This window comes from Drosophila biarmipes, unplaced genomic scaffold (genome assembly GCF_025231255.1).
Source record: "Drosophila biarmipes strain raj3 unplaced genomic scaffold, RU_DBia_V1.1 ptg000016l, whole genome shotgun sequence".
NCBI lineage: Eukaryota > Metazoa > Arthropoda > Insecta > Diptera > Drosophilidae > Drosophila > Drosophila biarmipes.
This window is the reverse complement of record NW_026114534.1, coordinates 1,037,501-1,064,672: the sequence shown is the minus strand read 5'-3', so window position 1 is coordinate 1,064,672 and position 27,172 is coordinate 1,037,501. Positions and strand designations below refer to the sequence as shown.

The 27,172-nt window shown below is 37.6% G+C and overlaps 3 non-coding genes and 1 pseudogene across 3 annotated transcripts; all 4 read left to right on the top strand.

Moving 5' to 3' along the window:
• The first annotated feature begins 233 nt into the window (after positions 1 to 233).
• On the top strand, positions 234 to 9,628 carry LOC127011971 (large subunit ribosomal RNA; annotated as a pseudogene).
• Positions 9,629 to 13,677: 4,049 nt separating this feature from the next.
• On the top strand, positions 13,678 to 15,672 carry LOC127011911 (small subunit ribosomal RNA). Its single transcript, XR_007765369.1, has one exon. It is a non-coding gene; the product is annotated as a small subunit ribosomal RNA (ribosomal RNA).
• Positions 15,673 to 16,873: 1,201 nt separating this feature from the next.
• Positions 16,874 to 17,052, top strand: LOC127011855 (5.8S ribosomal RNA). Its single transcript, XR_007765316.1, has one exon. It is a non-coding gene; the product is annotated as a 5.8S ribosomal RNA (ribosomal RNA).
• Positions 17,053 to 17,449: 397 nt separating this feature from the next.
• On the top strand, positions 17,450 to 21,553 carry LOC127011959 (large subunit ribosomal RNA). The gene has a single exon (XR_007765418.1). It is a non-coding gene; the product is annotated as a large subunit ribosomal RNA (ribosomal RNA).
• Positions 21,554 to 27,172: the final 5,619 nt, after the last annotated feature.

The following is a 27,172-nucleotide window of genomic DNA, read 5'->3' as shown; positions in this document are numbered from 1 at the left end:
AATATTTTCTTTTTCAATCAAATGATACTGAGAAATGTCTAGCATAAAAATTTATCTAGAATTGTCTCTTATTAATGATTAGAAAATAGAAAACCGTTGACAATATTATTGTTCTTCGTTGATTCGTTAAATCAAACAAATGCCATTTATATACAGATATTATTAATATAACGAATTTAATAAAATGTTTTATCATTATATATAAAGAATTAATTGCATATAAAAGTTATACACAACCTCAACTCATATGGGACTACCCCCTGAATTTAAGCATATTAATTAGGGGAGGAAAAGAAACTAACAAGGATTTTCTTAGTAGCGGCGAGCGAAAAGAAATCAGTTCAGCACTAAGTCACTTTGTCTATATGGCAAATGTGAGATGCAGTGTATGGAGCGTCAATATTCTAGTATGAGAAATTAACGATTTAAGTCCTTCTTAAATGAGGCCATTTACCCATAGAGGGTGCCAGGCCCGTATAACGTTAATGATTACTAGATGATGTTTCCAAAGAGTCGTGTTGCTTGATAGTGCAGCACTAAGTGGGTGGTAAACTCCATCTAAAACTAAATATAACCATGAGACCGATAGTAAACAAGTACCGTGAGGGAAAGTTGAAAAGAACTCTGAATAGAGAGTTAAACAGTACGTGAAACTGCTTAGAGGTTAAGCCCGATGAACCTGAATATCCGTTATGGAAAATTCATCATTAGAATTGTAATATTTAAACAATATTATGATAATAGTGTGCATTTTTTCCATATAAGGACATTGTAATCTATTAGCATACCAAATTTATCATAAAATATAACTTATAGTTTATTCAAATTAATTTGCTTGCATTTTAACACAGAATAAATGTTATTAATTTGATAAAGTGCTGATAGATTTATATGAATACAGTGCGTTAATTTTTCGGAATTATATAATGGCATAATTATCATTGATTTTTGTGTTTATTATATGCACTTGTAGGATTAACAATGCGAAAGATTCAGGATACCTTCGGGACCCGTCTTGAAACACGGACCAAGGAGTCTAACATATGTGCAAGTTATTGGGATATAAACCTAATAGCGTAATTAACTTGACTAATAATGGGATTAGTTTTTTAACTATTTATAGCTAATTAACACAATCCCGGGGCGTTCTATATAGTTATGTATAATGATATTTATATTATTTATGCCTCTAACTGGAACGTACCTTGAGCATATATGCTGTGACCCGAAAGATGGTGAACTATACTTGATCAGGTTGAAGTCAGGGGAAACCCTGATGGAAGACCGAAACAGTTCTGACGTGCAAATCGATTGTCAGAATTGAGTATAGGGGCGAAAGACCAATCGAACCATCTAGTAGCTGGTTCCTTCCGAAGTTTCCCTCAGGATAGCTGGTGCATTTTAATATTATATAAAATAATCTTATCTGGTAAAGCGAATGATTAGAGGCCTTAGGGTCGAAACGATCTTAACCTATTCTCAAACTTTAAATGGGTAAGAACCTTAACTTTCTTGATATGAAGTTCAAGGTTATGATATAATGTGCCCAGTGGGCCACTTTTGGTAAGCAGAACTGGCGCTGTGGGATGAACCAAACGTAATGTTACGGTGCCCAAATTAACAACTCATGCAGATACCATGAAAGGCGTTGGTTGCTTAAAACAGCAGGACGGTGATCATGGAAGTCGAAATCCGCTAAGGAGTGTGTAACAACTCACCTGCCGAAGCAACTAGCCCTTAAAATGGATGGCGCTTAAGTTGTATACCTATACATTACCGCTAAAGTAGATGATTTATATTACTTGTAATATAAATTTTGAAACTTTAGTGAGTAGGAAGGTACAATGGTATGCGTAGAAGTGTTTGGCGTAAGCCTGCATGGAGCTGCCATTGGTACAGATCTTGGTGGTAGTAGCAAATAATCGAATGAGACCTTGGAGGACTGAAGTGGAGAAGGGTTTCGTGTGAACAGTGGTTGATCACGAGTTAGTCGGTCCTAAGTTCAAGGCGAAAGCCGAAAATTTTCAAGTAAAATACAAATGCCAAACAAATATATATATTATATAAAATCTAGCTAAATTAATATACTTGAATAATTTTGAACGAAAGGGAATACGGTTCCAATTCCGTAACCTGTTGAGTATCCGTTTGTTATTAAATATGGGCCTCGTGCTCATCCTGGCAACAGGAACGACCATAAAGAAGCCGTCGAGAGATATCGGAAGAGTTTTCTTTTCTGTTTTATAGCCGTACTACCATGGAAGTCTTTCGCAGAGAGATATGGTAGATGGGCTAGAAGAGCATGACATATACTGTTGTGTCGATATTTTCTCCTCGGACCTTGAAAATTTATGGTGGGGACACGCAAACTTCTCAACAGGCCGTACCAATATCCGCAGCTGGTCTCCAAGGTGAAGAGTCTCTAGTCGATAGAATAATGTAGGTAAGGGAAGTCGGCAAATTAGATCCGTAACTTCGGGATAAGGATTGGCTCTGAAGATTGAGATAGTCGGGCTTGATTGGGAAACAATAACATGGTTTATGTGCTCGTTCTGGGTAAATAGAGTTTCTAGCATTTATGTTAGTTACTTGTTCCCCGGATAGTTTAGTTACGTAGCCAATTGTGGAACTTTCTTGCTAAAATTTTTAAGAATACTAATTGGGTTAAACCAATTAGTTCTTATTAATTATAACGATTATCAATTAACAATCAATTCAGAACTGGCACGGACTTGGGGAATCCGACTGTCTAATTAAAACAAAGCATTGTGATGGCCCTAGCGGGTGTTGACACAATGTGATTTCTGCCCAGTGCTCTGAATGTCAAAGTGAAGAAATTCAAGTAAGCGCGGGTCAACGGCGGGAGTAACTATGACTCTCTTAAGGTAGCCAAATGCCTCGTCATCTAATTAGTGACGCGCATGAATGGATTAACGAGATTCCTACTGTCCCTATCTACTGACGTCGGTGTTAGATTGCTCGTGCGAACAGACGTGTTTTCCGTACGCTCCGCGAGTGTAGCCAATATTGACTGATAGAGACCAGATACGAAGCTAGAAACAGCACGAAAATTCGTGTTTTGTGCCTGCGAACCCAGTGCGCGTGTTTTCCCTGTGTAAAAGTGGTGAAACCGGGTGAAATTGGGTTTTTCCCATTGGAAATTTTCCATTGCGCCACGTGTGTCACGAGAGAGGCGCTCTCTTGAGAGAGGCGTTAGGCTTATTTAGGCACATTTTGCCTAAAACAGCTGTGCGGTTTGTGTCATCGCTAAACTTTTATCAGCTGATCAGCTGATAGAGCTTTCCGACCAGCTGATAATAAAGGGGTAAGTCCTTGGTGGAAAAGCTTTTGGGTTGGAACTGCCGATAACCGGCGGATGGCGCCACCCAAAATGGATGTTGGAGATTCTGGCAGTGAGAGTGCTAGTAGTAGGGGAAGCAGTGGGGGCAGAGGACGACCCAGAGGTAAGCGCAATAAAGCGCCGCTGAGGGACGCCTCTAGGTGCAAGTTGATGGCACTGGATGCAACTGCCGCTGACACTGCGACAGCCCCTGCCGCTGCCGCTGCCGCTGCCGCTGCCCCTGCTGCTGCCGCTGCCGCTGCCCCTGTCGCTGCCCTTGCCGCAGCCCCTGCCGCTCCCGCAGCCCCCGCCGCTGCTGCATCCTCTGCTGAACACGAGAAGACCTTCGTTGCACCAGCCAGTCCTCTAAAATCCTTCTCGGATAGGGAGTGGAGAGGTAATGGTGCCGTCGCTGCCGAGATGGGGGACATCCGATCGGAGATCGGTAGGATGTTTATGGTCTCCTATGCCAACCCGGCCACAAATGTGAAGGTGCAGTCCGTAGCCAACCGCTACGAGGAGGTTGTTGCAGCCCTCCTTATACGGATTGGAGTGCTTGAGGACCGCCTTAAGAAGCAGACACCGGTTGCCTCGGCCGTCTCATACGCAGCCGCCGCTGCTAGAGGCGCGCACCTTATCGCCTCACCTGCTGCCCCTGTCGCCCCCTATGCCCCTGTAGCCGCACCGCGGAAAATCCGGGAGACCTGGTCGGCAGTCGTTGCATGTGATGATCCGGCCTTATCAGGGAGGCAAATTGCGGACAAGGTCCGCAAAGAGGTAGCGCCTGCTTTGGGCGTCAGAGTGCATGAGGTGCGAGAGTTGAAGCGGGGCGGCGCGATTATTCGCACGCCATCGCAGGCGGAGATGTCGAAAATCGTTGCCTCCGCAAAATTCGCTGAGGTGGGCCTTAAGGTGTCCAAAAACACTGACGCAAAACCCAGGGTGACGGTACAGGATGTGGACACCACTGTGACGCCGGATGAGTTCATGATGGAGTTAAAAGAGAAAAACTTCGAGGAGATGTCGCTGAAGGAGTTCCAGAAGGCGGTAGTCCTGGCGACCAAGCCCTGGTCAGCAGCTAACAGCGCCACTATAAACGTGACGCTGGAAGTAGATGATCAGGCGTTGGCCGTTCTCGAAAGCGGGAGGGTGTATATCAAGTGGTTCTCTTACCGCTGCCGCTCTCAAGTGCGCACCTATGCGTGCCACCGATGCCTTGGTTTTGACCACAAAGTCAGCGAGTGTCGGTACGCTAGAGAAAACCAGGTCTGCCGCCAGTGCGGACAGAACGATCACGTCGCGGCGAAGTGCAAAAATGCGGTGGACTGCCGTAACTGCCGCCATAAAGGGCTACCCTCGGGGCACTATATGCTCTCGGGTGGATGCCCGATATATAGCGCTGTGCTAGCCAGGGTGCAAGCTAGACATTAACATGTTCAGCTTCATCCAAGCGAATTGTGGTCGAGGCCGTTGCGCTGTCATCGAGCTTGCAAAGCGGATGAGAGATGCTGGCCACCTGTTCGCACTCATTCAGGAGCCCTATGTGGACGCAGGCAAGCGTCTCACTGGACTCCCTGGAGGCATGAGAATCTTCGCTGACAAAAGGAAGAAAGCTGCCATCATCGTGGACGACCCGTCTGCCATCTGCATGCCCATCGAGACATTGACGACGGATTATGGAGTGTGCGTGAGTGTCACAGGAAAATACGGCACCATTTTTCTGTCCTCCGTATACTGCCAGTACTCAGCTGCCCTGCAGCCCTACACTGACTACCTGGATACGGTTCTGCTGCTAGCCAGCAGGACACCGACAATCCTCGGACTTGATGCGAATGCGGTTTCCCCGATGTGGTTCAGCAAAACTCCAGCTAACTCTGGAGACCGTCTGAATCGCGAACGGGGACAGCACATGGACGAGTGGATCATCGCAAGCGGTGTCTGTGTGCTTAATACGGCCAGCCAGGTGTTCACGTTCGATAATCACCGCTCCAGAAGTGATATCGACGTGACCTTCACCAACGAAGCAGCGCGTGTGTGGGCAACATACGAATGGAGAGTTGACTTCTGGGAGCTGAGTGACCACAACATCATCACTGTTGAGGTTACTCCAGATCCAAGCAGTACCGTTGAGAGCCTAGCTCCGGTACCACAATGGAGGCTCTCCAATGCAAGTTGGCGAAGATTCAGAGTAGAACTAAGGGATGTAGCTGAATGTCTCGAGGAACTGGAGGAATCGCCGTTGGATGATCATGTGTCAGCCCTTCGCTCCATCGTACACGAAGTGTGCGACAGGGTAATAGGGCGCAGGATACCTGCAGCAAGGGGAAACGTAATATGGTGGAATCCTGAACTGAGTACCAAGCGCCAAGAGGTCAGGAGACTGAGGCGCAGGCTGCAGGCAGCTCGTCGGAGTGGCACCGGCGATGTTGAGCGACTTGCCGCTGGATTAAGGCTTGCCTCAGGCCAGTATAAGAAGCTTATCCTGATGACAAAGGAACAAAACTGGCGGGACTTCGTGGGACGGCACAAGGATGATCCATGGGGGCACGCCTACCGAATATGCCGAGGCCGGAAAAAGACAACCGATCTTGGATGTCTTAGGTCGAACGGCGCGCTACTTACGACATGGCACGACTGCGCAGATATACTCCTCCGCAACTTCTTCCCTGTTGCGGAATCCACAGTGCGTGAGGGTATAACTCCTGCTGCTCCACCGACCCTCGAAGCCTTCGAGGTGGCAACCAGCGTCGCGAAGCTGAGAAGCCGGCGATCGCCGGGAATGGACGGCATCACGGGTGGGATCGTCAAGGAGGTATGGCGTGCTATCCCTCAGCACCTGACGAAGTTGTACTCTCGATGCCTCTCGGAAGGATATTTTCCTGCCGAGTGGAAACACCCGAGAGTGATACCGCTGGTAAAGGGGCCAGATAAGGACAGGAGCGATCCTGCCTCTTATCGTGGCATATGCCTTTTGCCAGTGTTCGGAAAGGTGCTGGAAGGGATCATGGTGAATCGACTGAAGGATGTGCTACCGGATGGCTGCAGATGGCAATTTGGATTTCGACCTGGACGCTGCGTTGAGGATGCGTGGATGCACGCTAAAAACACCGTTTCCACCAGCCGCGAGAGGAGGGTGCTGGGAATCTTTGTTGATTTCAAGGGTGCCTTCGACAATGTTGAGTGGAACGCGGTGCTGGATCGGCTTATCGACGTCGGCTGTCGAGAGATAGACTTGTGGAAAAGTTATTTCTCCGGTCGAAGTGCCAGTATCATCAGCAGTTACGAAGCGGCCACAGTGTCGGTTACACGGGGCTGCCCGCAAGGGTCCGTCAGTGGTCCATTTATTTGGTCCATTTTATCCTAATAGGATGGTCCTCTGGCACGAGGTGAGGAGTCTTAAGGACTTGCCCTTGCTCGCCGCCTTGTACCAGACCGAGGCACCGAAGAGTGCACAGGGGACCATGAGTCCGCTGTATATCGTCCTCTTAGCACGGGAGCTGAGCCCCCAATCGACTCGGAGCACCCGTGCTAGCCCTCCGGCAACTCCAGCCAGCCGATCTCTGAGAGCAGAGATATGCGGGAGAAAGCTCATCCGCTCGCCGACTAAGATGCCAAGGTACCGGCATTTGGTGACGTATGGCAGGCTTGCTCCAGCAAACCGTACCGTCGGTCTCCTAGTGTCTGAAAGATTCCCTTTCAGCAACATGATTGCCGTCTTGCTGGTTGACACACTCACTCCAACCTCAGCTCCCCAGGCTCCCACGATGTCCATCAACTGCTCGCCCTTTCGCTCCAGATCGGCACGGGAATTCCCATCGACGAAAAGTAGCAAGTCATCTGCAAACGCGCTCAGAGCACAATGTGGCTCCACGGTGGCACTGCAGGTGCTTGCTGGTGCTCCTCCAATGGATTTAGATGCTCACAGGATGGCAGTGAAGTTTAAGCTCAGAAAGCACGTTCCCCTGGACGAGAGCGACTGGCTCTATGGACAGGACTTGTCTGTGTTGGACTGGAAATCCAAGATGGCTCTGCTAGACGAATGTCTGCTAAATGAGTGGCAACTCAGATGGGACCAAGCGGCTCACGGTTTTGTGACTCGCCAGTTTTTCCCAGAGGCAGCGTTCGTCTACAAGAGGAAGGACTTTGTCTTCACCTTAAGAGCCGGATTCTTGCTGACAGGACACGGGTCGTTCAACGCTTTCCTCCATGGTAGAACCCTCAGCACCACAACCGCATGCTCATGTGGAGAGGAGAGTGAGGACTGGCTTCACGTACTATGTGAGTGCCGCCTCTATAGCGATTTGCGTGACTTGGATGCCCTTGGCATTGTTCGAGTCCAAGAACGATGGAACGTCGCAGGAGTAGTCGAGACCCCAGAACGGATGCGTCTCCTAGGAGCTTTTGCTGATGCAGCCTTCTCGAGGCGTAGGATGGAAGCGACGAGGGATGAACCGCAGGCGCCGGGACAATAGTCCCAAAACCCCCTTGCCGTGTGGCAACGGCGAAGAATACTGCCACAGCTTGTCATTGCTTGTCGTAGGAGGCGACTAATATGACATGGTTGCCCCATCCGAGCTTGTCGGAGCTGAAGGGGTGAGGCCCACCGAGCCTGAAATTTCGGTGCCACGGGTTGAGTGGTTCTCCAAGGCTACTCATTGAGGTCGGCCCCCTAGTGGGAGTTTCGTGGTGGCTGTGGTTGACACCTATATCGCGGGTAGAGTCCCCGGGCTCGACGTGGATGTTGCGTTAATACAACTCGGGTGCTGCGACCCAAAGAACAGTAGAGATTTTAGATAGATCTCGCCCCTATGCAAGGGGGAGTGCTTGCCCGACAAGCAAGTACTTAAATTGCTACTGGGGTGGTTGCTATGTACATAGCTATAGCTTCTAGTCCAGGGCGTTGGTTTGGCGCTTAACCCAGACCCTTGCATTATATACTCCCTTGTGGGTATATTAGAATGCCGTGGCTGTAATCCCTTCAGTGCGGAACACGTCACGTTAAATAAGTTCGGAGGGATCCGAGACACACCTGTCCCTATCTACTATCTAGCGAAACCACAGCCAAGGGAACGGGCTTGGAATAATTAGCGGGGAAAGAAGACCCTTTTGAGCTTGACTCTAATCTGGCAGTGTAAGGAGACATAAGAGGTGTAGAATAAGTGGGAGATATTAGACCTCGGTTTGGTATCGCCAATGAAATACCACTACTCTTATTGTTTCCTTACTTACTTGATTAAATGGAACGTGTATCATTTCCTAGCCATTATACGGATATATTTATTATATCTTATGGTATTGGGTTTTGATGCAAGCTTCTTGATCAAAGTATCACGAGTTTGTTATATAATCGCAAACAAATTCTTTAATAAAACGGTGCATTTATGTATTTTTGATTTGAAAATTTGGTATAACTCCAATTACTCAGGTATGATCCAATTCAAGGACATTGCCAGGTAGGGAGTTTGACTGGGGCGGTACATCTCTCAAATAATAACGGAGGTGTCCCAAGGCCAGCTCAGTGCGGACAGAAACCACACATAGAGCAAAAGGGCAAATGCTGACTTGATCTCGGTGTTCAGTACACACAGGGACAGCAAAAGCTCGGCCTATCGATCCTTTTGGTTTAAAGAGTTTTTAACAAGAGGTGTCAGAAAAGTTACCATAGGGATAACTGGCTTGTGGCGGCCAAGCGTTCATAGCGACGTCGCTTTTTGATCCTTCGATGTCGGCTCTTCCTATCATTGTGAAGCAAAATTCACCAAGCGTTGGATTGTTCACCCATGCAAGGGAACGTGAGCTGGGTTTAGACCGTCGTGAGACAGGTTAGTTTTACCCTACTAATGACAAAACGTTGTTGCGACAGCATTCCTGCGTAGTACGAGAGGAACCGCAGGTACGGACCAATGGCACAATACTTGTTCGAGCGAACAGTGGTATGACGCTACGTCCGTTGGATTATGCCTGAACGCCTCTAAGGTCGTATCCGTGCTGGACTGCAATGATAAATAAGGGGCAATTTGCATTGTATGGCTTCTAAACCATTTAAAGTTTATAATTTACTTTTTAAACGACAGTGGATGTGATGCCAATGTAATTTGTAACATAGTAAATTGGGAGGATCTTTGATCACCTGATGCCGCGCTAGTTACATATAAAAGCATTATTTAATACAATGACAAAGCCTAGAATCAATTGTAAACGACTTTTGTAACAGGCAAGGTGTTGTAAGTGGTTGAGCAGCTGCCATACTGCGATCCACTGAAGCTTATCCTTTGCTTGATGATTCGATAATAAAATTGCATAATTTATTTGTTGTGTTGAACTTCTTATATAAAGTTCAACCAACAATCTATTTGTATGCATTGATTGTTTGCTTGGCTTTGTGGCGAATTTTTAATCCTTTATATATTACATTCCTAAGGTCTAGATTTTCAAGTAAGAGACCAATTTGATTAACATATCAATATAAGTACAACTCGACCATCTAATAATAACAATATGAATCGTCATCTTATTAGTGACGCGAAGATTGGCAAACATATAATATAAAAATATTCCTAAGGTCTAGATTTTCAAGTAAGAGACCAATTTGATTAACATATCAATATAAGTACAACTCGACCATCTAATAATAATATGAATCGTCATCTTATTAGTGACGCGAAGATTGGCAAACATATAATATAAAAATATTCCTAAGGTCTAGATTTTCAAGTAAGAGACCAATTTGATTAACATATCAATATAAGTACAACTCGACCATCTAATAATAACAATATGAATCGTCATCTTATTAGTGACGCGAAGATTGGCAAACATATAATATAAAAATATTCCTAAGGTCTAGATTTTCAAGTAAGAGACCAATTTGATTAACATATCAATATAAGTACAACTCGACCATCTAATAATAACAATATGAATCGTCATCTTATTAGTGACGCGAAGATTGGCAAACATATAATATAAAAATATTCCTAAGGTCTAGATTTTCAAGTAAGAGACCAATTTGATTAACATATCAATATAAGTACAACTCGACCATCTAATAATAACAATATGAATCGTCATCTTATTAGTGACGCGAAGATTGGCAAACATATAATATAAAAATATTCCTAAGGTCTAGATTTTCAAGTAAGAGACCAATTTGATTAACATATCAATATAAGTACAACTCGACCATCTAATAATAACAATATGAATCGTCATCTTATTAGTGACGCGAAGATTGGCAAACATATAATATAAAAATATTCCTAAGGTCTAGATTTTCAAGTAAGAGACCAATTTGATTAACATATCAATATAAGTACAACTCGACCATCTAATAATAACAATATGAATCGTCATCTTATTACTGACGCGAAGATTGGCAAACATATAATATACAAATATTCCTAAGGTCTAGATTTTCAAGTAAGAGACCAATTTGATTAACATATCAATATAAGTACAACTCGACCATCTAATAATAACAATATGAATCGTCATCTTATTAGTGACGCGAAGATTGGCAAACATATAATATAAAAATATTCCTAAGGTCTAGATTTTCAAGTAAGAGACCAATTTGATTAACATATCAATATAAGTACAACTCGACCATCTAATAATAACAATATGAATCGTCATCTTTTTAGTGACGCGAAGATTGGCGAACATATAATATAAAAATATTCCTAAGGTCTAGAATCTTAAGCAATAGACCAATTCAACTAAGAGTTGACATATAAAAATATGTTCCTTTTAATGTTAGCAAAATTTTATCGTCACATACTGTTAGTGACGCGAACGTTTTTTTCTCCATGTTTATATGAATGTTTATTCAAAGGTAGAAAGGCAGGATCGTTATTTTATAAGTGAAGCGATAAAAAAATATTATGCAATAGGACATCTATTTATAAATATTTTTAAGTCTTAGAAATTCAAGTAAAGAGATTCAAGAAATTCATTCAACTTAGAGCGCACATATAATTAAAACTATTCCTGAGGTTTAGAAACCAAATTAAATAAAGAGGACATATAAACGTATGTGGTATTTTGATGGTAGTAAAAATGTATCGCGATATTATTAGTGACGCGACCAATTTTTATACTCTTTGCTCCATGTGCAAATATATCTAGTGTTTAGATAGTCAATTAAAAATGACAATTTTAACTAAAAGACTTAAAAAAGTGTTTGTCAAACTTATAATTTTGTCAATACTATATAAAACGCCAATCATATCCTTATAAAAGTAAATACGGTATATGGTTATAAATACAAAACCATATATAAATAAAAAAATGAAATCGTATGTATATGGCTTATAGGTATAATACCTATAAGGCATAATAATGTATAATATTAGCAAATATACATATAAAAGTGCATAAATTGTATAGATATGGCATAAAGAAGGCATTTATGAGAATAGCTAGTAGAATTTGCCCATACACTACTAGCGAAATGAGATATTTATACCTAGTGAGGGCGGCACTAGTACTATAAATTGTGGCAAAATAAATCTTATGCAAATGCATAGGATTTTGTCAATACCGTACAAAAAACTAAGTAAAACGTATGGATATTGAAAAATAAATGGATTATATTCATAAAATACGAATATTTCTTGCATTCTCTTGTTATATGAGAGAATATCATACGGAGCGGGTAGCCCCTAGTATAGTAAGCAGTCGAATGGGAGACAGCGTGTCCAAAAACACCTATAGGGAGGTGGTCGTTGGCGGACCTCTCCTCGTATTGGTCAAACTTATGATTTTGTCAATACTATATAAAACGCCAATCATATCCATATAAAAGTGAATACAGTATATGGATATGAATAAAAAACCATACATAAATAAAAAAAAAAATATGTATAAAAAATTATACATATATTTATATTAAGCAATCGTATGGATGTGGCTTATAGGTATAATACCTATAAGGCATAATAATGTATAATATAGCAAATATACATATAAAAGTGCATGAATTGTATAGATATGGCATATAAGTGACATATTTATGAGAATAGCTAGTAGAATTTGCCCATACACTACTAGCGAAATGAGATATTTATACCTAGTGAGGGCGGCACTAGTACTATAAATTGTGGCAAAATAAATCTTATGCAAATGCATAGGATTTTGTCAATACCATACATAAACCGTATGGATATTGAGAAGTTAATAGATTACATCTATAATATGAGAAGTATTTTAGTATTCTTATTAAATAAGAGAATACTATAAGGGTGAGTGGCAAAGAGAATTGAATATACCCGAATGGGAGACAGCGTGTCCAAAAACTACTATAGGTGGTGTGGCAAATATGAGGAAGGCAATATATCCATATAATGAATATAAAAGTGCGTTGTCTTATTATATAAGAGAACACTATATGGGTGAGTGGCAAAGTAAATTGAATATACCCGAATGGGAGACAGCGTGTCCAAAAACTACTATAGGATGGTCAATGGGCCGGCCGTCTGCTATTGACATATGTCAGTAGAGAAGATATCCGTCAAATTTGTTTCTTTATTCATTTATTTGAATACGAGACTTGGCTCCGCGGTTAATATTTTAAGCCCAAAGATAATAACGTTGAAACAAAGGCCAAGTTTCTATTGTACATAGAATAACAAATTGTTTCCGAATTTTATCGTTAATTTTAGGAGGTAGGCTAACATGATTTATATTATATGTGTATTATTAAATAATAATAGTACATAAAAGTCTACCAAAGAAATATAAAAATGTAATTATGAATACATTTTCAATATTAATATCAACTTATATTGTTGATAATAAAAAAAAGCTATTAAGAGAGTTATTTAAGAAATTATATAATATATAATAAAGAGTATATATATAAATAATATATAAGTATATATTATTTAAGAAATAAATATAGTAGTAATAATTATATATATACACTCGGTTCTATTTTATATATTACCAGAGACTTATATGGATATATATAGATAAATTTTAAATTTATCGTCAAAATACAAATGATTAACTCAATATCTTATATTGGTTAAACAAAAATTGTACATGTGTGGATACAATATATTATGTATGTCGAACAAAAATGATATTTTAGAATGAAATGTGCATATATAAAGAAAATATATGAAAAATAAATATTGTGTTTATAAAGAATATGATTCTTTTTGACATCAATAAAAACTTGTTATTATTAGTGGCGAAACAAGTATAAATTGGAAAACAAACGTATACGAATGCTATATAAAAATGGCCGTATTCGATAGAAATAAAATCTATAACAACATATATATTGCTAATTTCTATTCAAAAAATATGAATGAAATATGAATAAAAACATTATTCTGGTTGATCCTGCCAGTAGTTATATGCTTGTCTCAAAGATTAAGCCATGCATGTCTAAGTACACACGAATTAAAAGTGAAACCGCAAAAGGCTCATTATATCAGTTATGGTTCCTTAGATCGTTAACAGTTACTTGGATAACTGTGGTAATTCTAGAGCTAATACATGCAATTAAAACATGAACCTTATGGAACATGTGCTTTTATTAGGCTAAAACCAAGCGATCGCAAGATCGTTATATTGGTTGAACTCTAGATAACATGCAGATCGTATGGTCTTGTACCGACGACAGATCTTTCAAATGTCTGCCCCATCAACTTTTGATGGTAGTATATAGGACTACCATGGTTGCAACGGGTAACGGGGAATCAGGGTTCGATTCCGGAGAGGGAGCCTGAGAAACGGCTACCACATCTAAGGAAGGCAGCAGGCGCGTAAATTACCCACTCCCAGCTCGGGGAGGTAGTGACGAAAAATAACAATACAGGACTCATATCCGAGGCCCTGTAATTGGAATGAGTACACTTTAAATCCTTTAACAAGGACCAATTGGAGGGCAAGTCTGGTGCCAGCAGCCGCGGTAATTCCAGCTCCAATAGCGTATATTAAAGTTGTTGCGGTTAAAACGTTCGTAGTTGAACTTGTGCTTCATACGGGTAGTACAACTTACAATTGTGGTTAGTACTATACCTTTATGTATGTAAGCGTATTACCGGTGGAGTTCTTACATGTGCTTAGATACTTGTATTTTTTCATATGTTCCTCCTATTTAAAAACCTGCATTAGTGCTCTTAAACGAGTGTTATTGTGGGCCGGTACAATTACTTTGAACAAATTAGAGTGCTTAAAGCAGGCTTCAAATGCCTGAATATTCTGTGCATGGGATAATGAAATAAGACCTCTGTTCTGCTTTCATTGGTTTTCAGATCAAGAGGTAATGATTAATAGAAGCAGTTTGGGGGCATTAGTATTACGACGCGAGAGGTGAAATTCTTGGACCGTCGTAAGACTAACTTAAGCGAAAGCATTTGCCAAAGATGTTTTCATTAATCAAGAACAAAAGTTAGAGGTTCGAAGGCGATCAGATACCGCCCTAGTTCTAACCATAAACGATGCCAGCTAGCAATTGGGTGTAGCTACTTTTATGGCTCTCTCAGTCGCTTCCCGGGAAACCAAAGCTTTTGGGCTCCGGGGGAAGTATGGTTGCAAAGCTGAAACTTAAAGGAATTGACGGAAGGGCACCACCAGGAGTGGAGCCTGCGGCTTAATTTGACTCAACACGGGAAAACTTACCAGGTCCGAACATAAGTGTGTAAGACAGATTGATAGCTCTTTCTCGAATCTATGGGTGGTGGTGCATGGCCGTTCTTAGTTCGTGGAGTGATTTGTCTGGTTAATTCCGATAACGAACGAGACTCAAATATATTAAATAGATATCTTCAGGATTATGGTGTTGAAGCTTATATAGCCTTCATTCATGGTGGCAGTAAAATGTTTATTGTGTTTGAATGTGTTTATATAAGTGGAGCCGTACCTGTTGGTTTGTCCCATTATAAGGACACTAGCTTCTTAAATGGACAAATTGCGTCTAGCAATAATGAGATTGAGCAATAACAGGTCTGTGATGCCCTTAGATGTCCTGGGCTGCACGCGCGCTACAATGAAAGTATCAACGTGTATTTCCTAGACCGAGAGGTCCGGGTAAACCGCTGAACCACTTTCATGCTTGGGATTGTGAACTGAAACTGTTCACATGAACTTGGAATTCCCAGTAAGTGTGAGTCATTAACTCGCATTGATTACGTCCCTGCCCTTTGTACACACCGCCCGTCGCTACTACCGATTGAATTATTTAGTGAGGTCTCCGGTCGTGATCACTGTGACGCCTTGCGTGTTACGGTTGTTTCGCAAAAGTTGACCGAACTTGATTATTTAGAGGAAGTAAAAGTCGTAACAAGGTTTCCGTAGGTGAACCTGCGGAAGGATCATTAATGTTTTAATATCCTTACCGTTAATAAAATATTTGTTTATATTATAATAAATACATTATAGTATTACAAATAAAATATGAATTGCCAAAATGTATATGAGATCTATTATAGATCAAATGAAATTTCGAACAAGCAAATCGAAATAATGCAAATATTAAAATTATATATTGTATTTAATACATATGAGAGAAATTAATAAGCAGCCAAAGCAAACAAATAAAAATTCGAACAAGCAAATCGAATTATTAAAATAATAATATTAAATTATTATTGTATATCCTTACCGTTAATAAAATATTTGTTTATATTATAATAAATACATTATAATAATACAAATAAAATATGAATTGCCAAAATGTATATGAGATCTAATATAGATCAAATAAAATTTCGAACAAGCAAATCGAAATAATGCAAATATTAAAATTATATATTGTATTTAATACATATGAGAGAAATAATAAGCAGCCAAAGCAAACAAATAAAAATTCGAACAAGCAAATCGAATTATTAAAATAATAATATTAAATTATTATTGTATATCCTTACCGTTAATAAAATATTTGTTTATATTATAATAAATACATTATAGTAATACAAATAAAATATGAATTGCCAAAATGTATATGATCTAATATAGATCAAATGAAATTTCGAACAAGCAAATCGAAATAATGCAAATATTAAAATTATATATTGTATTTAATACATATGAGAGAAATAATAAGCAGCCAAAACAAACAAATAAAAATTCGAACAAGCAAATCGAATTATTAAAATAATAATATTAAATTATTATTGTATATAAACACAATTAAAATACTGTGTGTATATGGACCATAATATACACGCGTTGCGATATGTATTGTTCATCTCAGTTATGCGCATACATTGGATAATGCAACAACCTAAAATGTACAATGTTGTACCTGGTTTTATACAGGTTAATGTTTTATATAAATTTCAATTTATATCGCTAAAAAAGTATTAATATATATATATATATTTATTTACAATAAATGCAATTTAAAAAGAAATACTTTGATATATATTGGTTATATAAAACTAAGACATTTCGCAGCATTCGTTTTAGGTATAAAAATAAATTTATTGAAGGAATTGATATATGCCAGTAAAATGGTGTATTTTTAATTTCTTTCAATAAAAACATATTTGACAAAATTAAGAAACCAATTTATAAAACTCTAAGCGGTGGATCACTCGGCTCATGGGTCGATGAAGAACGCAGCAAACTGTGCGTCATCGTGTGAACTGCAGGACACATGAACATCGACATTTTGAACGCATATCGCAGTCCATGCTGTTATGTACTTTAATTAATTTTATAGTGCTGCTTGGACTACATATGGTTGAGGGTTGTAAGACTATGCTAATTAAGTTGCTTATACAAATTTTATAATGAAATTTTATAAGCATATGGTATATTATTGGATAATAATAATTTAATTATTTTATTCATAATATTAAAAAATATATGAAAAACATTATCTCACATTAGTAAATAATTTGAATGTGAAAAACGAAGAGAAATATTTTCTTTTTCAATCAAATGATACTGAGAAATGTCTAGCATAAAAATTTATCTAGAATTGTCTCTTATTAATGATTAGAAAATAGAAAACCGTTGACAATATTATTGTTCTTCGTTGATTCGTTAAATCAAACAAATGCCATTTATATACAGATATTATTAATATAACGAATTTAATAAAATGTTTTATCATTATATATAAAGAATGAATATAAAAGTTATACACAACCTCAACTCATATGGGACTACCCCCTGAATTTAAGCATATTAATTAGGGGAGGAAAAGAAACTAACAAGGATTTTCTTAGTAGCGGCGAGCGAAAAGAAATCAGTTCAGCACTAAGTCACTTTGTCTATATGGCAAATGTGAGATGCAGTGTATGGAGCGTCAATATTCTAGTATGAGAAATTAACGATTTAAGTCCTTCTTAAATGAGGCCATTTACCCATAGAGGGTGCCAGGCCCGTATAACGTTAATGATTACTAGATGATGTTTCCAAAGAGTCGTGTTGCTTGATGCTTGATTAGTGCAGCACTAAGTGGGTGGTAAACTCCATCTAAAACTAAATATAACCATGAGACCGATAGTAAACAAGTACCGTGAGGGAAAGTTGAAAAGAACTCTGAATAGAGAGTTAAACAGTACGTGAAACTGCTTAGAGGTTAAGCCCGATGAACCTGAATATCCGTTATGGAAAATTCATCATTAGAATTGTAATATTTAAACAATATTATGATAATAGTGTGCATTTTTTCCATATAAGGACATTGTAATCTATTAGCATACCAAATTTATCATAAAATATAACTTATAGTTTATTCAAATTAATTTGCTTGCATTTTAACACAGAATAAATGTTATTAATTTGATAAAGTGCTGATAGATTTATATGAATACAGTGCGTTAATTTTTCGGAATTATATAATGGCATAATTATCATTGATTTTTGTGTTTATTATATGCACTTGTAGGATTAACAATGCGAAAGATTCAGGATACCTTCGGGACCCGTCTTGAAACACGGACCAAGGAGTCTAACATATGTGCAAGTTATTGGGATATAAACCTAATAGCGTAATTAACTTGACTAATAATGGGATTAGTTTTTTAACTATTTATAGCTAATTAACACAATCCCGGGGCGTTCTATATAGTTATGTATAATGATATTTATATTATTTATGCCTCTAACTGGAACGTACCTTGAGCATATATGCTGTGACCCGAAAGATGGTGAACTATACTTGATCAGGTTGAAGTCAGGGGAAACCCTGATGGAAGACCGAAACAGTTCTGACGTGCAAATCGATTGTCAGAATTGAGTATAGGGGCGAAAGACCAATCGAACCATCTAGTAGCTGGTTCCTTCCGAAGTTTCCCTCAGGATAGCTGGTGCATTTTAATATTATATAAAATAATCTTATCTGGTAAAGCGAATGATTAGAGGCCTTAGGGTCGAAACGATCTTAACCTATTCTCAAACTTTAAATGGGTAAGAACCTTAACTTTCTTGATATGAAGTTCAAGGTTATGATATAATGTGCCCAGTGGGCCACTTTTGGTAAGCAGAACTGGCGCTGTGGGATGAACCAAACGTAATGTTACGGTGCCCAAATTAACAACTCATGCAGATACCATGAAAGGCGTTGGTTGCTTAAAACAGCAGGACGGTGATCATGGAAGTCGAAATCCGCTAAGGAGTGTGTAACAACTCACCTGCCGAAGCAACTAGCCCTTAAAATGGATGGCGCTTAAGTTGTATACCTATACATTACCGCTAAAGTAGATGATTTATATTACTTGTAATATAAATTTTGAAACTTTAGTGAGTAGGAAGGTACAATGGTATGCGTAGAAGTGTTTGGCGTAAGCCTGCATGGAGCTGCCATTGGTACAGATCTTGGTGGTAGTAGCAAATAATCGAATGAGACCTTGGAGGACTGAAGTGGAGAAGGGTTTCGTGTGAACAGTGGTTGATCACGAGTTAGTCGGTCCTAAGTTCAAGGCGAAAGCCGAAAATTTTCAAGTAAAATACAAATGCCAAACAAATATATATATTATATAAAATCTAGCTAAATTAATATACTTGAATAATTTTGAACGAAAGGGAATACGGTTTCAATTCCGTAACCTGTTGAGTATCCGTTTGTTATTAAATATGGGCCTCGTGCTCATCCTGGCAACAGGAACGACCATAAAGAAGCCGTCGAGAGATATCGGAAGAGTTTTCTTTTCTGTTTTATAGCCGTACTACCATGGAAGTCTTTCGCAGAGAGATATGGTAGATGGGCTAGAAGAGCATGACATATACTGTTGTGTCGATATTTTCTCCTCGGACCTTGAAAATTTATGGTGGGGACACGCAAACTTCTCAACAGGCCGTACCAATATCCGCAGCTGGTCTCCAAGGTGAAGAGTCTCTAGTCGATAGAATAATGTAGGTAAGGGAAGTCGGCAAATTAGATCCGTAACTTCGGGATAAGGATTGGCTCTGAAGATTGAGATAGTCGGGCTTGATTGGGAAACAATAACATGGTTTATGTGCTCGTTCTGGGTAAATAGAGTTTCTAGCATTTATGTTAGTTACTTGTTCCCCGGATAGTTTAGTTACGTAGCCAATTGTGGAACTTTCTTGCTAAAATTTTTAAGAATACTAATTGGGTTAAACCAATTAGTTCTTATTAATTATAACGATTATCAATTAACAATCAATTCAGAACTGGCACGGACTTGGGGAATCCGACTGTCTAATTAAAACAAAGCATTGTGATGGCCCTAGCGGGTGTTGACACAATGTGATTTCTGCCCAGTGCTCTGAATGTCAAAGTGAAGAAATTCAAGTAAGCGCGGGTCAACGGCGGGAGTAACTATGACTCTCTTAAGGTAGCCAAATGCCTCGTCATCTAATTAGTGACGCGCATGAATGGATTAACGAGATTCCTACTGTCCCTATCTACTATCTAGCGAAACCACAGCCAAGGGAACGGGCTTGGAATAATTAGCGGGGAAAGAAGACCCTTTTGAGCTTGACTCTAATCTGGCAGTGTAAGGAGACATAAGAGGTGTAGAATAAGTGGGAGATATTAGACCTCGGTTTGGTATCGCCAATGAAATACCACTACTCTTATTGTTTCCTTACTTACTTGATTAAATGGAACGTGTATCATTTCCTAGCCATTATACGGATATATTTATTATATCTTATGGTATTGGGTTTTGATGCAAGCTTCTTGATCAAAGTATCACGAGTTTGTTATATAATCGCAAACAAATTCTTTAATAAAACGGTGCATTTATGTATTTTTGATTTGAAAATTTGGTATAACTCCAATTACTCAGGTATGATCCAATTCAAGGACATTGCCAGGTAGGGAGTTTGACTGGGGCGGTACATCTCTCAAATAATAACGGAGGTGTCCCAAGGCCAGCTCAGTGCGGACAGAAACCACACATAGAGCAAAAGGGCAAATGCTGACTTGATCTCGGTGTTCAGTACACACAGGGACAGCAAAAGCTCGGCCTATCGATCCTTTTGGTTTAAAGAGTTTTTAACAAGAGGTGTCAGAAAAGTTACCATAGGGATAACTGGCTTGTGGCGGCCAAGCGTTCATAGCGACGTCGCTTTTTGATCCTTCGATGTCGGCTCTTCCTATCATTGTGAAGCAAAATTCACCAAGCGTTGGATTGTTCACCCATGCAAGGGAACGTGAGCTGGGTTTAGACCGTCGTGAGACAGGTTAGTTTTACCCTACTAATGACAAAACGTTGTTGCGACAGCATTCCTGCGTAGTACGAGAGGAACCGCAGGTACGGACCAATGGCACAATACTTGTGAGCTGGGTTTAGACCGTCGTGAGACAGGTTAGTTTTACCCTACTAATGACAAAACGTTGTTGCGACAGCATTCCTGCGTAGTACGAGAGGAACCGCAGGTACGGACCAATGGCACAATACTTGTTCGAGCGAACAGTGGTATGACGCTACGTCCGTTGGATTATGCCTGAACGCCTCTAAGGTCGTATCCGTGCTGGACTGCAATGATAAATAAGGGGCAATTTGCATTGTATGGCTTCTAAACCATTTAAAGTTTATAATTTACTTTTTAAACGACAATGGATGTGATGCCAATGTAATTTGTAACATAGTGAATTGGGAGGATCTTTGATCACCTGATGCCGCGCTAGTTACATATAAAAGCATTATTTAATACAATGACAAAGCCTAGAATCAATTGTAAACGACTTTTGTAACAGGCAAGGTGTTGTAAGTGGTTGAGCAGCTGCCATACTGCGATCCACTGAAGCTTATCCTTTGCTTGATGATTCGATAATAAAATTGCATAATTTATTTGTTGTGTTGAACTTCTTATATAAAGTTCAACCAACAATCTATTTGTATGCATTGATTGTTTGCTTGGCTTTGTGGCGAATTTTTAATCCTTTATATATTACATTCCTAAGGTCTAGATTTTCAAGTAAGAGACCAATTTGATTAACATATCAATATAAGTACAACTCGACCATCTAATAATAACAATATGAATCGTCATCTTATTAGTGACGCGAAGATTGGCAAACATATAATATAAAAATATTCCTAAGGTCTAGATTTTCAAGTAAGAGACCAATTTGATTAACATATCAATATAAGTACAACTCGACCATCTAATAATAACAATATGAATCGTCATCTTATTAGTGACGCGAAGATTGGCAAACATATAATATAAAAATATTCCTAAGGTCTAGATTTTCAAGTAAGAGACCAATTTGATTAACATATCAATATAAGTACAACTCGACCATCTAATAATAACAATATGAATCGTCATCTTATTAGTGACGCGAAGATTGGCAAACATATAATATAAAAATATTCCTAAGGTCTAGATTTTCAAGTAAGAGACCAATTTGATTAACATATCAATATAAGTACAACTCGACCATCTAATAATAATATGAATCGTCATCTTATTAGTGACGCGAAGATTGGCAAACATATAATATAAAAATATTCCTAAGGTCTAGATTTTCAAGTAAGAGACCAATTTGATTAACATATCAATATAAGTACAACTCGACCATCTAATAATAACAATATGAATCGTCATCTTATTAGTGACGCGAAGATTGGCAAACATATAATATAAAAATATTCCTAAGGTCTAGATTTTCAAGTAAGAGACCAATTTGATTAACATATCAATATAAGTACAACTCGACCATCTAATAATAACAATATGAATCGTCATCTTATTAGTGACGCGAAGATTGGCAAACATATAATATAAAAATATTCCTAAGGTCTAGATTTTCAAGTAAGAGACCAATTTGATTAACATATCAATATAAGTACAACTCGACCATCTAATAATAACAATATGAATCGTCATCTTATTACTGACGCGAAGATTGGCAAACATATAATATACAAATATTCCTAAGGTCTAGATTTTCAAGTAAGAGACCAATTTGATTAACATATCAATATAAGTACAACTCGACCATCTAATAATAACAATATGAATCGTCATCTTATTAGTGACGCGAAGATTGGCAAACATATAATATAAAAATATTCCTAAGGTCTAGATTTTCAAGTAAGAGACCAATTTGATTAACATATCAATATAAGTACAACTCGACCATCTAATAATAACAATATGAATCGTCATCTTATTACTGACGCGAAGATTGGCAAACATATAATATACAAATATTCCTAAGGTCTAGATTTTCAAGTAAGAGACCAATTTGATTAACATATCAATATAAGTACAACTCGACCATCTAATAATAACAATATGAATCGTCATCTTATTAGTGACGCGAAGATTGGCAAACATATAATATAAAAATATTCCTAAGGTCTAGATTTTCAAGTAAGAGACCAATTTGATTAACATATCAATATAAGTACAACTCGACCATCTAATAATAACAATATGAATCGTCATCTTTTTAGTGACGCGAAGATTGGCAAACATATAATATAAAAATATTCCTAAGGTCTAGAATCTTAAGCAATAGACCAATTCAACTAAGAGTTGACATATAAAAATATGTTCCTTTTAATGTTAGCAAAATTTTATCGTCACATACTGTTAGTGACGCGAACGTTTTTTTCTCCATGTTTATATGAATGTTTATTCAAAGGTAGAAAGGCAGGATCGTTATTTTATAAGTGAAGCGATAAAAAAATATTATGCAATAGGACATCTATTTATAAATATTTTTAAGTCTTAGAAATTCAAGTAAAGAGATTCAAGAAATTCATTCAACTTAGAGCGCACATATAATTAAAACTATTCCTGAGGTTTAGAAACCAAATTAAATAAAGAGGACATATAAACGTATGTGGTATTTTGATGGTAGTAAAAATGTATCGCGATATTATTAGTGACGCGACCAATTTTTATACTCTTTGCTCCATGTGCAAATATATCTAGTGTTTAGATAGTCAATTAAAAATGACAATTTTAACTAAAAGACTTAAAAAAGTGTTTGTCAAACTTATAATTTTGTCAATACTATATAAAACGCCAATCATATCCTTATAAAAGTAAATACGGTATATGGTTATAAATACAAAACCATATATAAATAAAAAAATGAAATCGTATGTATATGGCTTATAGGTATAATACCTATAAGGCATAATAATGTATAATATTAGCAAATATACATATAAAAGTGCATAAATTGTATAGATATGGCATAAAGAAGGCATTTATGAGAATAGCTAGTAGAATTTGCCCATACACTACTAGCGAAATGAGATATTTATACCTAGTGAGGGCGGCACTAGTACTATAAATTGTGGCAAAATAAATCTTATGCAAATGCATAGGATTTTGTCAATACCGTACAAAAAACTAAGTAAAACGTATGGATATTGAAAAATAAATGGATTATATTCATAAAATACGAATATTTCTTGCATTCTCTTGTTATATGAGAGAATATCATACGGAGCGGGTAGCCCCTAGTATAGTAAGCAGTCGAATGGGAGACAGCGTGTCCAAAAACACCTATAGGGAGGTGGTCGTTGGCGGACCTCTCCTCGTATTGGTCAAACTTATGATTTTGTCAATACTATATAAAACGCCAATCATATCCATATAAAAGTGAATACAGTATATGGATATGAATAAAAAACCATACATAAATAAAAAAAAAAATATGTATAAAAAATTATACATATATTTATATTAAGCAATCGTATGGATGTGGCTTATAGGTATAATACCTATAAGGCATAATAATGTATAATATAGCAAATATACATATAAAAGTGCATGAATTGTATAGATATGGCATATAAGTGACATATTTATGAGAATAGCTAGTAGAATTTCCCCATACACTACTAGCGAAATGAGATATTTATACCTAGTGAGGGCGGCACTAGTACTATAAATTGTGGCAAAATAAATCTTATGCAAATGCATAGGATTTTGTCAATACCGTACAAAAAACTAAGTAAAACGTATGGATATTGAAAAATAAATGGATTATATTCATAAAATACGAATATTTCTTGCATTCTCTTGTTATATGAGAGAATATCATACGGAGCGGGTAGCCCCTAGTATAGTAAGCAGTCGAATGGGAGACAGCGTGTCCAAAAACACCTATAGGGAGGTGGTCGTTGGCGGACCTCTCCTCGTATTGGTCAAACTTATGATTTTGTCAATACTATATAAAACGCCAATCATATCCATATAAAATTGAATACAGTATATGGATATGAATAAAAAACCATACATAAATAAAAAAAAAATATGTATAAAAAATTATACATATATTTATATTAAGCAATCGTATGGATGTGGCTTATAGGTATAATACCTATAAGGCATAATAATGTATAATATAGCAAATATACATATAAAAGTGCATGAATTGTATAGATATGGCATATAAGTGACATATTTATGAGAATAGCTAGTAGAATTTCCCCATACACTACTAGCGAAATGAGATATTTATACCTAGTGAGGGCGGCACTAGTACTATAAATTGTGGCAAAATAAATCTTATGCAAATGCATAGGATTTTGTCAATACCGTACAAAAAACTAAGTAAAACGTATGGATATTGAAAAATAAATGGATTATATTCATAAAATACGAATATTTCTTGCATTCTCTTGTTATATGAGAGAATATCATACGGAGCGGGTAGCCCCTAGTATAGTAAGCAGTCGAATGGGAGACAGCGTGTCCAAAAACACCTATAGGGAGGTGGTCGTTGGCGGACCTCTCCTCGTATTGGTCAAACTTATGATTTTGTCAATACTATATAAAACGCCAATCATATCCATATAAAAGTGAATACAGTATATGGATATGAATAAAAAACCATACATAAATAAAAAAAAAATATGTATAAAAAATTATACATATATTTATATTAAGCAATCGTATGGATGTGGCTTATAGGTATAATACCTATAAGGCATAATAATGTATAATATAGCAAATATACATATAAAAGTGCATGAATTGTATAGATATGGCATATAAGTGACATATTTATGAGAATAGCTAGTAGAATTTCCCCATACACTACTAGCGAAATGAGATATTTATACCTAGTGAGGGCGGCACTAGTACTATAAATTGTGGCAAAATAAATCTTATGCAAATGCATAGGATTTTGTCAATACCATACATAAACCGTATGGATATTGAGAAGTTAATAGATTACATCTATAATATGAGAAGTATTTTAGTATTCTTATTAAATAAGAGAATACTATAAGGGTGAGTGGCAAAGAGAATTGAATATACCCGAATGGGAGACAGCGTGTCCAAAAACTACTATAGGTGGTGTGGCAAATATGAGGAAGGCAATATATCCATATAATGAAAATAAAAGTGCGTTTTCTTATTATATAAGAGAACACTATATGGGTGAGTGGCAAAGTAAATTGAATATACCCGAATGGGAGACAGCGTGTCCAAAAACTACTATAGGTGGTGTGGCAAATATGAGGAAGGCAATATATCCATATAATGAAAATAAAAGTGCGTTTTCTTATTATATAAGAGAACACTATATGGGTGAGTGGCAAAGTAAATTGAATATACCCGAATGGGAGACAGCGTGTCCAAAAACTACTATAGGTGGTGTGGCAAATATGAGGAAGGCAATATATCCATATAATGAATATAAAAGTGCGTTGTCTTATTATATAAGAGAACACTATATGGGTGAGTGGCAAAGTAAATTGAATATACCCGAATGGGAGACAGCGTGTCCAAAAACTACTATAGGATGGTCAATGGGCCGGCCGTCTGCTATTGACATATGTCAGTAGAGAAGATATTATCCGTCAAATTTGTTTCTTTATTCATTTATTTGAATACGAGACTTGGCTCCGCGGTTAATATTTTAAGCCCAAAGATAATAACGTTGAAACAAAGGCCAAGTTTCTATTGTACATAGAATAACAAATTGTTTCCGAATTTTATCGTTAATTTTAGGAGGTAGGCTAACATGATTTATATTATATGTGTATTATTAAATAATAATAGTACATAAAAGTCTACCAAAGAAATATAAAAATGTAATTATGAATACATTTTCAACATTAATATCAACTTATATTGTTGATAATAAAAAATAGCTATTAAGAGAGTTATTTAAGAAATTATATAATATATAATAAAGAGTATATATATAAATAATATATAAGTATATATTATTTAAGAAATAAATATAGTAGTAATAATTATATATATACACTCGGTTCTATTTTATATATTACCAGAGACTTATATGGATATATATAGATAAATTTTAAATTTATCGTCAAAATACAAATGATTAACTCAATATCTTATATTGGTTAAACAAAAATTGTACATGTGTGGATACAATATATTATGTATGTCGAACAAAAATGATATTTTAGAATGAAATGTGCATATATAAAGAAA